Source organism: Callospermophilus lateralis, chromosome 6 (assembly GCF_048772815.1).
Source record: "Callospermophilus lateralis isolate mCalLat2 chromosome 6, mCalLat2.hap1, whole genome shotgun sequence".
Classification (NCBI taxonomy): Eukaryota; Metazoa; Chordata; class Mammalia; order Rodentia; family Sciuridae; genus Callospermophilus; species Callospermophilus lateralis.
In genome coordinates, this window is record NC_135310.1 from 119,543,838 (window position 1) to 119,557,825 (window position 13,988).

At 35.9% G+C, this 13,988-nt stretch overlaps 1 protein-coding gene across 2 annotated transcripts in view; it reads left to right on the top strand.

Annotated features, from left to right (window-relative positions):
• Window positions 1-13,988, top strand: part of Ilrun (inflammation and lipid regulator with UBA-like and NBR1-like domains) — an 84,958-nt gene that overhangs the window by 44,708 nt on the left and 26,262 nt on the right. The gene's annotated exons all lie outside the window — the stretch shown is intronic.

Below are 13,988 nucleotides of genomic sequence, written 5' to 3' on the forward strand. Positions count from 1 at the left end.
CAGTTGACATATCCAGTAGCCTCTTTGCAATTTTCACACTAGTGGATCTTCTAATTTTCATTTGGTACTATACTACAAATGGTTTTTGCAGTGTGTACCTTCTTAGGTTCATATTATACTTCTCCTGTTTCTCCTCTCTGAATATCTTTCTTGTCCCTTATCTAGTCTCACCTTTGCCCCCGGATTACTATATTCCAAACTGGGTTCCATTCAGGCTCAGTGATCTCTTCCACCTATGTGACTTCAACTTTCACTAGTATTTTATAGATAGTGATGCTCAAATTTCTATCTATGGCTATAGCTTCTTTGGAGAGCTCCAAACCTGTGTTTTAATTATGTATGGGTAGAATTTATGGCACAGATTTCTGAATTTCTGAATATCTCCTAGACAAAACTTGCATCCTTCTCATCAGCATCCTGTTAAGATAATCAGGTCAGAAAATTTGGATCAATCATCTGTTCCCTCCATTTTTCTTAATCACAGACCAATTTCTGTTGGTTCCACTGTATCCTGTGCCCTGAAGATCCACAGAGAAATAGTAAATGGTTAAATCTTACCTGGACTCATAGCCTATAGGCCAATGGGACCTCTGAGTTATTTCAGAGGCTCTGGAACTAATGTTCTCATATGTTTTTGTAGCCAGTGGAAACTTTTAATATTTTTAGTTCCAAAAAGTTTTAATAGTAGAGTCTTTCATGGTGTTTATGTGACATCATTCTTTGCCTAAAGCCTTTGTGCCTACTGTAATGAAGCCAAATTCCTTGGCATGTGATTAAAGCACCTCACAGTCGGGCCTCATTTTTATTTGTATTTAGTCAAATAAAACTCATAACTCCATCATGGTTTGTCCCTGAAGATGCCACATGTTGTCACTTTTCCATGCCCTTGCTCATGTTCTTCCCATTGCTTGAAATATCCTTTTCTTTCCCTTTCTGGCAAACTCCTGATCATCCTCAAGGCCCTGATGGAATTACCTACTCCCCCCCCGCCCCCCCGCCCGGCTTATTCTGCCATACCCCAAGGAAATTTATCCCCCCCCTTTTTTAATATTTATTTTTTAGTTGTAGTTGCACACAATACCTTTATTTTATTTTATTTATTTTTATATGGTGCTGAGGATTGAACTCAGGGTCTCGAATGTGCAAGGCGAGTGCTCTACTGCTGAGCCACAACTCCAGCCCTTACTCTCCCCTTTTTATTAATGTGCACCTGCTTGTTTTTATATTTAAAGCACTGTTATTTCAGGGGCTTGTTAACTTGTTAAAATTGTGAAGTATTGATTGAACACCAAATGAAAATGTAATCACATATCAAAATGCAGAGAGATTATTTGTTCCTTCCTTTCAGAACTCCCTTTACAGGTGGCCTCTATTAAGAACCTTACCTGTGGTTGGAGGTAATGTCTCCCACTGCTGAGCTCCATTGCATTATCTTCTCATATCATACTCCTTTGTTTCTCTTTGGTACTTTACCCTTTTCTACTGATTAATAACGATATGTGTCTCATTTTCCTTTAAAACTTTTAAGGTGTCGCCTGATTTATCTTTGTAGCTTCAAAAGCCTGAGCTCAGTACAGAGCAAAGTATGGTTACCAGTAAATTTTTAAGGGAATGTCAACATTTTTGAGGGAGGGAAGAAGACTGTATTCATGATTTAAATTTAAAAAAAAAAAATCCCTTGGATGAAAAAAATTACTGCTTTGTGTTTTCCAGTGTTTGAGAACTCTAGTATTTTTATGTGTGTTTTAGTGTTAAATTAGAAGTACCGCTATATGGGACATTAAATTTTATTCTTGAAGCAACTCTCTTATATTCTAGATGTCAATGGACTATAAATAAGCTTTGGGAGTGATAAAGCATTTAAAGCCCTTTTTGGTCTTACCATATTTAAATTATTTTTTGGTACTTCGTGGAAGCTGATACCTTCAAAGGATCTTAATAATTTATCTGATTTTGTGGTTTTCAAGCATTTTTCTTAGGCATTTTTCTGGATTAAAGCATATGTGAATGCCTCCTCCCCAAAAGGGAAAGGATAAAAATGAAACTTGTTTTGTGAAATTGGGCACCTCCTTGTCTTATGTTTCCTTGTCCTCTGAGACGACCTACAGAGCATTATGAAGTATAAATTGTAAACCTTCATCTGCTTCAGTAAAGAGTTTTAATTCCATTTTATAGACTGCTGTTTCTCTGAATTCAAATAAACTATTGATTGTAAAACGCATCCCAGTATCCGAGATAAGCAACTAACAGTGAATATATGGCTAGAGGCATGGCTCAGTACTAGGGCACTTGTCCAGCATGTGCAAGGCCCTGGTTTTATCCTTAGCACCGCCCCAACCCCCCATGTGTGTATAAACATATACACACATACACACACACACACCATAGTACAATTGTGAACACATGAAAAAACACAAACTACCATAATAACTATGACTGGTTCTTCCCAGTATTTTTTGCTCACCCTCAGCTTACTCGCTCCTTGAATGGAATGGAATGGTGAGTGTGGACTATAGTTTTGCTTGGACACAAACTTGGACACTAGGTGACAAAGGGGTTTTTTTTGTTTTTTGTTTTTTTTGATGGGGTGGTTTTTAGATGGTCTTCACTAGAAAGAATTCATTCTCTCTATTCTTATAACTTTTTTGTTGGGGGAGTACTGGGGATTGAACTCAGAGATGCTTAACCACTGAGCCACATCCCTAGCAGTTTTTAAATTTTGAGATTTTTTTTTCCCTTTCTTTCTTTTCTTTTTTTTTTTCTTTTGTGGTGCTGGGATTGAATCCAGGGCCTTGTGTATGTGAAGCAAACACTCTACCAACTGAGCTATATCCCCAGTCCCCCCTTTAAAATTTTTTTTAATATTTATTTTTTAGTTGTAGATGGACACAATATCTTTTTATTTTATGTGGTGCTGAGGATTGAACCCAGGGTCTCACACGTGCTAGGCGAGCACTCCACTGCTTAGCCACAACCCCAGCCCCCCTTCCCCTTTTAAATTTTGAGGCAGGGTCTCACTACTAGCTTAGGCCTTGCTAAGTTGCTGAGGCTGACTTTGAACTTGGTGATCCTCCTCTCTAAATTTCCTGAGTTACTGGGATTACAGGTGTGTGCCACCATGCCTGGGTATTTTTATAACTCTTAATGTTGCTTCAGTTCATCTTTTCTTCAAAAGGAATTTTTGCTGTTTTCAATAATTTACCAAGTGTCCCCTTTCCTCTTTATTTTTAATAGGTTGTGCAGTTTCAGAGTTTTTTGATAGTTGTGCTGTTAGCATGTTGTGTGAATAGTTCTTCGTCATGTGAGCATATTGCACAAAAGATCCCTAGCCCTTTCCCATTAAATAAATGTTATCTGACGACGTAAACTGTTCTCTACCACACAAATTTCTAACTCTTTTGATTGGGGATCAGTAAGTTTCTGATTCTCAACACAATTCATTTGTGAGTTCCAGCATTCTTTTTACTGACTTTGATACCCCTATCATACTATCCCACCAAAAGAATTAACTTTTTAGATTTTATCTGAATAGCAAATACTAGCAAATAGTGGTATTACCAAATTCTAGTACTTAGTGTATGTATGTTAAGTGTTTGTAATAGACTTTTTACATGTCCTTAGGAGGGTAATGGACACATTTTCTGGATGAGGAAACTAAATTCCAGAGAGAACAAGTCATTTGCCTGAGGTCTAGTAAAAGTTATGGATTGGCTATGAATTAGAGTTATAAATTTACAAAAGTAATTTTGTCATTTTTGTTATTAATTTGCCTGCACGTCTTGAATTTGATGAGGGTGGGGGGATGTATGATCCCCAAGTCCTTTATTCAGGTCTAGAATGGACATGAAGGTGGGATTAAGGTCAGGGTTTCTCTTAGGCGATTGGATAGATGTCACTGTTCCACAAATTCCCCCTGCTTTTTAAAACACACATACAGGGCTGGGGTTGTGGCTCAGTGGTAGAGTGCTCGCCTAGCATGTGTGAGGCCCTGGGTTCGATCCTTAGCACCACATATAAATAAATAAAGTAAAGCTAAAATTTTTAAAAAAATAAAAACAAAAAGATAAAATCAATAACCAAGATCATTTAAAACACACACACACACACACACACACACACACACACACATTCTTTAGGACTTTGGGTTCTGGACATTGAGTAAGCAGCGTGAATTATCCCCCTTTAGCCTGAGCAGCAACAGCAACATGCTTCTCCACCTTCTATCATAGTGTCCTCATCCAAATTCTCCTAGAGATTTATCCCTGCATCCTAACTATTTCCTGTAAACTATAGGGGTCTCATTTGAAGTAAGCTAATGTTGAGTGATACCTTGGTTATTTTGTGCTGATGGGTGTTTCTCCTACTTGAGGTAGTCCCTCATGTTAAATACCTCACATGGATTCCTAGAGACATTTCACATGAAGAATATATATTTGCATTATATTTTCATTTAGTTTCTCAGAGGTTAGAGATAAACCTTTTCTAGCTTCAAAGCACAATATACTAGGAAACTTACTGGGTAGTCTATGTAAGGCACAGATTATGTATTTCCTAAAATCTTTGTAAGTTCTTCTTGTTTCTCCATTTTATAACGTGTCCTCTTTAGCCAGGTCATGTGAGAGTTTCCCTCCTTTTTTTTTTTTTTTTCCATTATTTTTTTTTAGTTGTAGTTGGACACAATACCTTTATTTTATCTATTTTTATGTGGTTCTGAGGATCGAACCCAGGGCCTCACACATGCGAGGTGAGTGCTCTACCCCTGAGCCACAACCCCCACCCAGAGTTTCCCTTCTTATGCCTCTTTTATTTTAATTGATGGTGTTATTAAAGAAGCTCTGGTTTTGTGTATATGGACTTCCTCTCTAGAATCCATGGTGTCTTCTCCTTACATGCTATCCTGCCTGGCATTTCGGCTAGTTCTTTTGACCTTTTAACATTTTTTTTTCTCCTTAAAATGTTATTATTTTATGTTGTTCTCAAAAAGTCTTCTTATTTGCTTCTAGAATGTCCTCACCATAAGATGCTTAGTGTTTCACTTGTGATCTCTAGATTTATTAAGTGTCAGATATATGAGCAACACTTTGAAAATAAGATTTTTACCTTTGATGAGAGAAATGCTAGCTAAACTGATTGTGACTTGTATGCGAAATGTTTTAGAAAGGGCTATTTAAAAATGTAACTGAGATCTGAAATTCTAAAATATTTTCATGTTATGAGATGATAGACTAGTTCACCTTCAGAGAAGGAAATCTATTGCATTGCTACCAGGTGGTGGTTATTATTTGGTGATCTTGTCAAGGTAGTTGTGCGTGAGATAAAGTGAACCGAACATGTTGGTACATGTCTATAATCCCAGCAACTCAGGAGGCTAAAGCAGGAGGATCATAATTTTGAGCCCAGCTTCAGCAATGTAGTGAGACCTTGTCTCAAAATGAGATTAAAAAGGGTTGGGGATGTAGCTCAGTGGTAGAGCACCCCTGGATTCAATCCCCAAACTGCAAATAAGTAAATAAATAAGTAAATAATATAACAGTATAAATATAAATAATATAAAAGAAATGAAAGGGTAATGTGAAATGACTGTTTTGTTCAGATTAACTTCTAAAATGCAGACATGTACTAGGCACAGTGGTGCACTCTTGTAATCCATCAACTCAGGAGACTGAGGCAGGATGATCAGAAGTTCGAGGCCAGCCTCAGCAACTTAGTGAGACTTTGTCTCAAAATAAAAAGGGCTAGGGATGTGGCTTCGTGGTAAAGCACCCCTGGGTTCACCAGTGCCAAGAAAATAGATAAAATAAAATGCAGATATGTGGTTCTGGAACCTCCACAAACTATAGAAAAGCAAAAAATCAGATGAAGCAGCAATTTCTTCTGAAGGGTGCGCTGTTTAACAACATATTTACATGTATTAGCTGTGAAGCATCAAAGTTTTAGACTAATTTGTCATTAAGCTGTGATTATTGTTAATGTGTGTTGTTCACTGTATAATTAGTTTTATTATTCCTCAACAGGAGCGTGCCTGTATACACACACATGAATTTGAAAGGAAAGCAAAAGTATAATTTGAAAGCAGCACTTTTTTTTCCTGTGGTACCTAGATTCCTTCTAGATAAGTCTCTGTTCTGGAATGTTAAATTCTAACGATTCTAAATTTAAGGGAGTCATAGTTCCTTATAAAATGTTTTTAAGCAAGTATACTTCTTTTTTTTTTATTTTTTAGTTTTCGATGGACACAACATCTTTATTTTATTTTTATGTGGTGCTGAGGATCAAACCCCGCGCCCCTCGCATGCCAGTCAAGCGCGTTAATGCTTGAGCCACATCCCCGGCCCAAGTATACTCTTTATTAAGATATCAATATACTGGGCTGGGGTTGTGGCTCAGTGGTAGAGAGCTTGCCTAACACATGTGAGGCACTGGGTTTGATTGTCAGCACGGCATTAAAAAAAAAGATATTGTGGCCATTTACAAATAAAAATAAAAATGAGATATCAATATATTTAATGTTAAAAGGAAAATACATAGTTATAAGACCATTGGCTCTTTTAAGATTAAATACTTAGGCATAACTTTCCTATTATAATTGCTTTTTAAGTATTCATTTTTAATAAGTGCTATACATCAGGATAAATCTAATTAAAGAGTATTTTACTTACTTTAGAGAATATAGCCATCATAATACAGCATCTATAAATAGAATTTACCACACTTATTTGATTCTTATGTAGCAATAATTTTAATATGCTTCATTATTTACTTATTACTTTTCTTGTGGAGGTAAGGGGACAAGCCACTACAGGTTAAATTAATACATTGATTGTATGATTCATAATGATTTCAAAAAAATTTAAAACTAGGGGGAAAAAGGTAAGACTTAAAATTTCTCACATAGAAAGATGTTTAAATATATGCTCATTTGAAAAATGTTTCAAATGAGAAATTCTTAACAAAATTTTTCTGAATTTTTAAATTTTGTGATGGGAATTTTTAGTAAATGTCATTGCCCCTAGATCAGACTTAGAGCCTAATTATCTTATAAATTAGGAAGCAAGCATAATTTTCTTTCAAAATTCAGTACATGCTTTACAACTAATATGTGGTTGGTTATTCTTTAACAGAATAATGATTGGTGTCTAAAACGAAGTATAGGACCTGTAAGTGGTGTTATCTAATATCTTAATATTTGATGCAATTTATTTTCTTTAATTACTGCTCAGAATGTGGTCATAACATTATTTTTGGAAACCATCTATTAGCCTTGTAGTTAAAGGTGGGGATCTTTGAAGAGAATAGTCCTCTTACTGAAAAACAAATTGCATTCTGTTCCCGTAATAATGCTTTGACTAGCCACATAATGCTCTAATGGCTTTTCCTCTGGAATTGTAAAGTTATTTTTCAGTTAAAGATTAGAGAATGAACTAATTTCTATCTAGGGAGAAATAATACTTTTCTTTAGCTCTATTTTTCCCCCTTTTATCTTTAAAGAGCTTATGCTTTTCTTTCTTTACAAAAGGAATGTGAATGCTGGACATTTGGTCTCAGGAAGGAATGCTGTGAGCCTGTTACTGCTAGCCTCTGAATTTTTCTTTGTAGTGGTCAATGTCCTTCTAGTTTCCTCTTAGGATTTTACTAAGAGTTTTGCTTGTACTTTGTTTTGACATGGCCTTGAAAGCAATTGAATTCTAGAGTGGGTTAGACTTTGGCTTAATAGCTACTTCAAAGTGACTTTTCCTTTTGATTTTGATTTTTCTCTTTTATATTTGGAAATCAGAAATGACTAAGAAAATAGATCTTATTCTGACCTAGGACTTACTTGAAGACTTTTAAAAATGTTTAATAATACATTGTATTTAATTCAAATATAGCTATATTATCATTTCCACATGTGGCTCTAGCTGCATTTCATGTAAGTCACATGTGCCTAATGGCCTGCTGTTGGAGAGTGCAATCTATCATTACTAATATGTTGTGCCAATTTTTTGTTTCGTTTTGGGGTAAAAAATTTTATAGAACTGTTGTTATTTTTTCTTCTAAGGAATTTGCAGGTGAAACACTCTGGGTCTGGAGATTTAGGTTTTCAGTTACTAATTCAATTTATTTTCATAATTAAAATCCTAAGTTATCAAATTTATGTGCATAATATTTTTGTAATAGTCTCTTGTTATCTTTTTAATGCCTGTTATTTGGTGATAATCGCTTTCATTCTTGATATTTTTTGTCTCCTCTTTTTGTCCTTTCTCTTCGTACATTTCTCAATTTTATTGGTCTTTTCAAAGAACCAGCTTTTGATTTCATTGATTTTTTTTTTTCCACTTGGTTTTTCAGTTTTATGAAATTCTGCTCTTGATTGTATCATTTCTTTCCTTCTGCTTAATTTGGATTTATTTTGTTCATTTTCTTTGTGAAATCGTGAGGTAATTGAGTTGAGCCTTCTTTTATAATACAGATATTTTTAGTACTATGAATTTTCCTCTACAGTTGCTTTTAGCAGCACTCTATAACTTTCGAAATTCTGTTTTCATGTTCATGCAGCTCAAAATTATTATTATTATTTTAAATATTTGTTTATTTTTAGTTTTAGGAGGACACAATATCTTTATTTTTTTATGTGGTGCTGAGGATTGAACCCAGTGCTAGACAAGTGCTCTACTACTGAGCCACAGCTCCTGCCCTCAAAATTATTTTCTAACTTCCCTAGAGATTTCCTGTTTGACTCATGGATTATTTCTAAGCTTTTAGAAAATTTTCCACACATTTTTTAGTAGTATCTAGCTTAATTGCATTGTGGTCAGAGAACATACTTTGTAAATTTTAATTTTTAAAAATTTGTTAAGATGCGACTTGGGGTATTGTCTGTTTTTGGTGAATATTCCAAAAGCATGTGTATTTTGCTACTTCAAAAGCATGTGTATTTTGCTACTTTTGAATGGAGTGCTCTAAACTATCAGATTTAGTTGGTTGCTGCTATTGTTCAATTCCTTAATATCATAGATTTTTTTTTTTTTTTAAACCCCTACTAGACTAGTTCTCTGTATACCTGAGAGAGCTGAGTTAAAGTGCCCAGCTCTAGTTGTGGATTTATCTATTTCTCCTTTCAGCTGTCAGGTTTTTGTTCATGTATTTTGAAACTCTTTGGTTAGGTACACACACATTTAGGATTGTTCTTTCTTCTAGGTTAATGACCTATTTATTATTATGTAATATCCCTCTTTTTTTCCTAATAATTTTCTTTGGTCTTAAGTCCATTTTATCTAATTACAACGTAACCACTTGTACTTTTGCTTGATTAGTTTTTACTTTTAGAAAAATGCCCTGTATTAGAAGCATTGAATAAGTGTTGGGTGGTGTAGTTGTTATTAAAAGAACTGTGTCATGACCCCTGTGTGTAGGAATCCCTCCCCAGTTGTTGTCTGAAGGGTTCCTTAAGGTTTTTCTATCTTAGATATCCTAATGATGTATTTACTTTGGGATCATGGTGGAGTCTTACAAGGGGATGCAGAGATTCCAAGTTATAAAACAAGAAAGGTATTGAATGCAACTGGGTATGGAATTTCCAGCATCTCAGTGAAACTAATTTGGGAGGGGAGGATCTGAATCCTGAAAACTTCTTTCATAAAGGAGATTTGTTTGAATTTTTGATGCATTATAAAAAGTGAGTAGCAGTTATATTTTCATGCTCACAGATACTGGCCTCTTGAAAGGCCCAAGGAGGTTGTTACATTTGGAGTTATTCTTAGGCATTTGAAGGTGATAAAAAGTAGTTTTTAACTCTTTAGGGATATCAATGAACCACATGATAAAATGGGTGTCAGTAGATGTTTGAAGGAAGAGAGAGGTTAAGATTGCACAGGTGAGGGAGACCTCTGAAGTATGTGTGCTGAAATAATAGGAAATAGTATTCAACAATGCCTTTGGTTTAAAAAAAATGCTTTCTAGCTTCTGATTTCCTCTTTAGCATGTTAGTAGCTTAGAAGTTGCTACTCTATCCTAATGAATAAAAGGCTTAAAAACTGAAAAATTAGTAATTCTTCTTAGATCCAGCAGAGATGTGAGGTCACAGGGCAAGCCACAACATCAGAAGTTGGATAGTCAGATATATAGTCTCAGCTTACTCAAGGCACCTACAAACAGCCACCTGCACAGGAACCTGACAGAGTGAAACTCCCATGTGACACTAGTCATCAAAGGCCACCAAGCTTTTGGGAGTTTTGCTTCCAGGGATTCTTCCAGGTTCTAGCAGTGAATATTGGAGAAGTATTTTCCAATGCTCTTGTTGAAGGGAGGGGAAAGGTGCCACCAGAGCCTTGTGTTCTTTTTAGCAAGGCTTGCCCCCAGGAGAAACTGTCCTCTGGTGCCTCACTGACTTGACCTGGGAAAGGGAACCCCTCTCCCTGCCCCCCGCCATCTGTCCCATTTAAGGGGAAGAAATCGAGCAACCCAGGTAAAGCACATAGTCCAGGAGTAAAAGCTTACCAAAGACTGAGACCTAATTGTGGGACTATGGAATATTACCTTTCTCCTCACACCTTACTCTGCTTTATCACCGAAGACCTTTTTCCTGCAAAACCCTCCCACCCCAAGCCCAAAATACACACTGGTAATTGAACCCAGAGGCACTTTACCACTGAACTTCACCTGGTGTCATTGTCCCCACTTGTTTTTTTTGTTTTTTTTTTTTTAAATTTTGAGACCAGGTCTCACTAAGTTGACTAGATTGGCCTCAAACTTGCAATCCTCCTACCTAAGCCTCTTGAGTAGCTGGGATTATAGGTATGTACCATTACTCCAGGCTGCTGTAGCTCCTTTAAACCAGTACTTCATGTCTACCTTTGAGCAAGAGAGACATCCTAAATGGCAAAAAAAAAAAAAAAAAAAAAAAAAAAAAAAAAAAAGAACACAAAACCCCCCCCACAATTTGAAGAGATTGAAGAGCATCAGAACTAGAGTCACTTTCGGTAGAAATGTCAGAATTATTAGATCAGGAATTTTTAAAAACTATAAATAGCATGCTACCTTCACAATAGAGAAAGAACATGAAAGATAGATTATAACGTAAACAGAGAGATGGAAATTATAAGATCGAATGAAAATGAAATGCTAGAGATAAAATCACAACAGCACTGTAACAGAAATGAAGAGAGCCTCTATGGGCTCTTTAGTAGATTGGACACAGCTGAGGAAAGAATCCTTGAGCTTGAAGATATGTGAATAGAAATCTCAAAACTGAAAAAGATTGCAAAAAAATTGGAACAGAATACCTAAGAACTATGGCCCAGTTGCAAAAGGTAACATGTGCTCAGTGGGAACGTCAAAAGGAAAAGAGGAACAGAAGAAATATTTGAAAGAGTAATGACTTAGAATTTCCCCCAAATTAGTGTCAGAAAGCAAACCAGTGATCCAGGAAGCTCAATAGAACACCAAGCCAGACAAAGCCCCCAAAAAGAAAAAGACCATTTCCACTTGATTTCAAGATGACTTATAAAGTCGCAATTATTGTGGAAAGAAAGAATAAAGAAATAGATCAGGATTGAGATTGTAGCTCATTGGTGGAGCACTTACCTCACACTTGTGAGGCACTGGGTTTGATTCTCAGCACCACATAAAAATAAATAAATAAAGATATTGTGTCCATCTGCAACTAAAAAGATATTTTTTTTAGAAGAAATAGATCAGCAGAACAGAAGACTTAGAAACAGACTTATAGAAATACAAAAGAGCAAAGGAAATATACCAGAGAACACGTAGTCTTTTATTCAAAAGATGGTGCTGAACAGGTGAATCTGAACATAGACCTTACACACCTGCCACAGAAGGCTTCTCTCTGCAAAAGGGACTGCTGAATAAGAAGAAGATAAGCCACTGACTGGGAGAAAAATATTTGCAAAAGACATGTGATAAAAAAATCATTACCAAAATAGAAAAGCTCATGAAACTCAACAGTAAGAAAATGAACAACTCAGTTAAAGAATGGGCCGAACACCTGAACAGAAATCTCACTAAAGGTACACAGATGACAAATAAACATATGTTATCAGGAAATTAAAGCCACAAGATATCACCACATATCTTTTAGAACAGCCAAAATTTAGAATACTGACGACATCAAATGCTGGCAAGAATGTGGAACAGCAAGAACTCTCATTCACTGCTGGTGAGAATGCAAAGTGGTACAGCCACTTTGGAAGGTGGATTGTCAATTTCTCCCAAAGCTACACATAGTCTTGCCATGTGGTTCAGCAGTTGCTCATCATCATATTTACTCACATGAGTTTAAAACTTAGGTCCATGCAAAAACCTGACCATAGGTGTTTATAGCAGCTTTAGTCAAAAGTTATCAAAACTTGAATACAGCCAAGATGTTATTCAGTAGCTGAGTGGACAAACTGGTACATTTATACTGTGGAATATTATTTAATGCTCAAAAGAAATGAGCCATTAAGTCATGAAGAGACATGGAAGAACCTTACAATGTATATCACTAATGAAAGAGGCCTCTGTGAAAAGACTGTGAATTGAATGGTTCAGTGACATTCTGGAAAAGACAAAACTGGATATAGTAAAAATCTTAATGGTTGCTGGGGTTAAAGGTAGGGAGGGATGAAAAATCAGAGTATAAAGAACTTTTACTGAATGACAATACAGTGGAGATATGTCACTGTACATTTGTCAACACCCATGGAATACACACTACCAAGTGTGATCCCTAATGTAAATCTAGGCCTTTAGTGTTGGTTCATCACTTTTGTATAATGTATCAGTGTAGTGTGGCATGTTGATAGTGGGGGGTGTACATAAATGAAGAAGGGGAGTATACAGAAAATCTCTCTTCTTTTCTCTTGATTTACTACCAACCTAAAACTGCTCTAAAAATATGAATTATATTGAAAAATGCTTCTCAGTAAGAAAAATAATGAACATTAAGAAATATTTGAGCTAGGAAAACGTCTTGGCCTATATGAGGTACTTGGCAAAATGGTAAGACCAAAGACATTTGATTTGGTAGCACACGCCTGTAATCCCAGCAGTTTGGGAGACGGAGGCAGGAGGATCACAAGTTCAAAGCCCAGCTTCAGCAACTTAGACCTTATCTGAAAAAGAGCTGGGGATGTAGCTCAGTGGGTAAGTACTCCTGGGTTCAATCCCTGGCCCCACAACCCCTTGCCAACAAAAGACAAGACCAAAAAAATAAAGAATAGGAGGAGAGAGAAGAAAAAACATTTAGGAACTTTTGTTTCATTTGATTTCTGCCAGTGAATTTGATGCCTGAGAAGCAATATTGGCAAGAATATTGAGGGGATAAAATAGATACTATTAAAATAGCTACTATTTTATTTATTCTGCTAGTTCTTGCATTGGTCCAGCTGGTCATTGACTGGGAAGAATTTCCTTGAAACCAGAAGCAGCACATTCCCCTAGGGAGGGCACAGTTAACACACTATGTCATCTCTAGGAAGAAAAAGCACTCACAAAGGGTAACTAGTTACCATCAGCAATGCTGTTATAGACTTTTTTCCATAGTTATGTCCAAGGTAGTGTTTGAATTTCTTAAAAAAGGCAAGTGGTATTTGTCTTACTATTTTGCTCTTAAGTATTTAAGACAAACACATTAGCTCTGTAAAGTTAAACTTTATCTTAGAAAGATGTGGACCAGAAGGAAGAGTTTAGATAAATTTTTTTAAACAGACATTTAATGTTAAATTAGGTAAATTAGTTGGTAAGTCCAGTAGTTGACTTTCTGATTATTGAACTGACTGCTTAACTTGGAAGTACTTGTTTGAATATTTTATTTTAAATTGCCTTTTGATGAAAATAATGCAGATATCAAGACACACCTGTGTGCTTTAGTCACTATGGTTGAGAATATCTGCAGAAGTGGTGAAGGGAGTAAGGATACCAACTTTCCCCCTTCTTGTTTATATATAAAATTAGGAATATTTAAATGTTAAGCCTTTTTATCCAATTTTATATTTAAGTGTTTTTCAGCA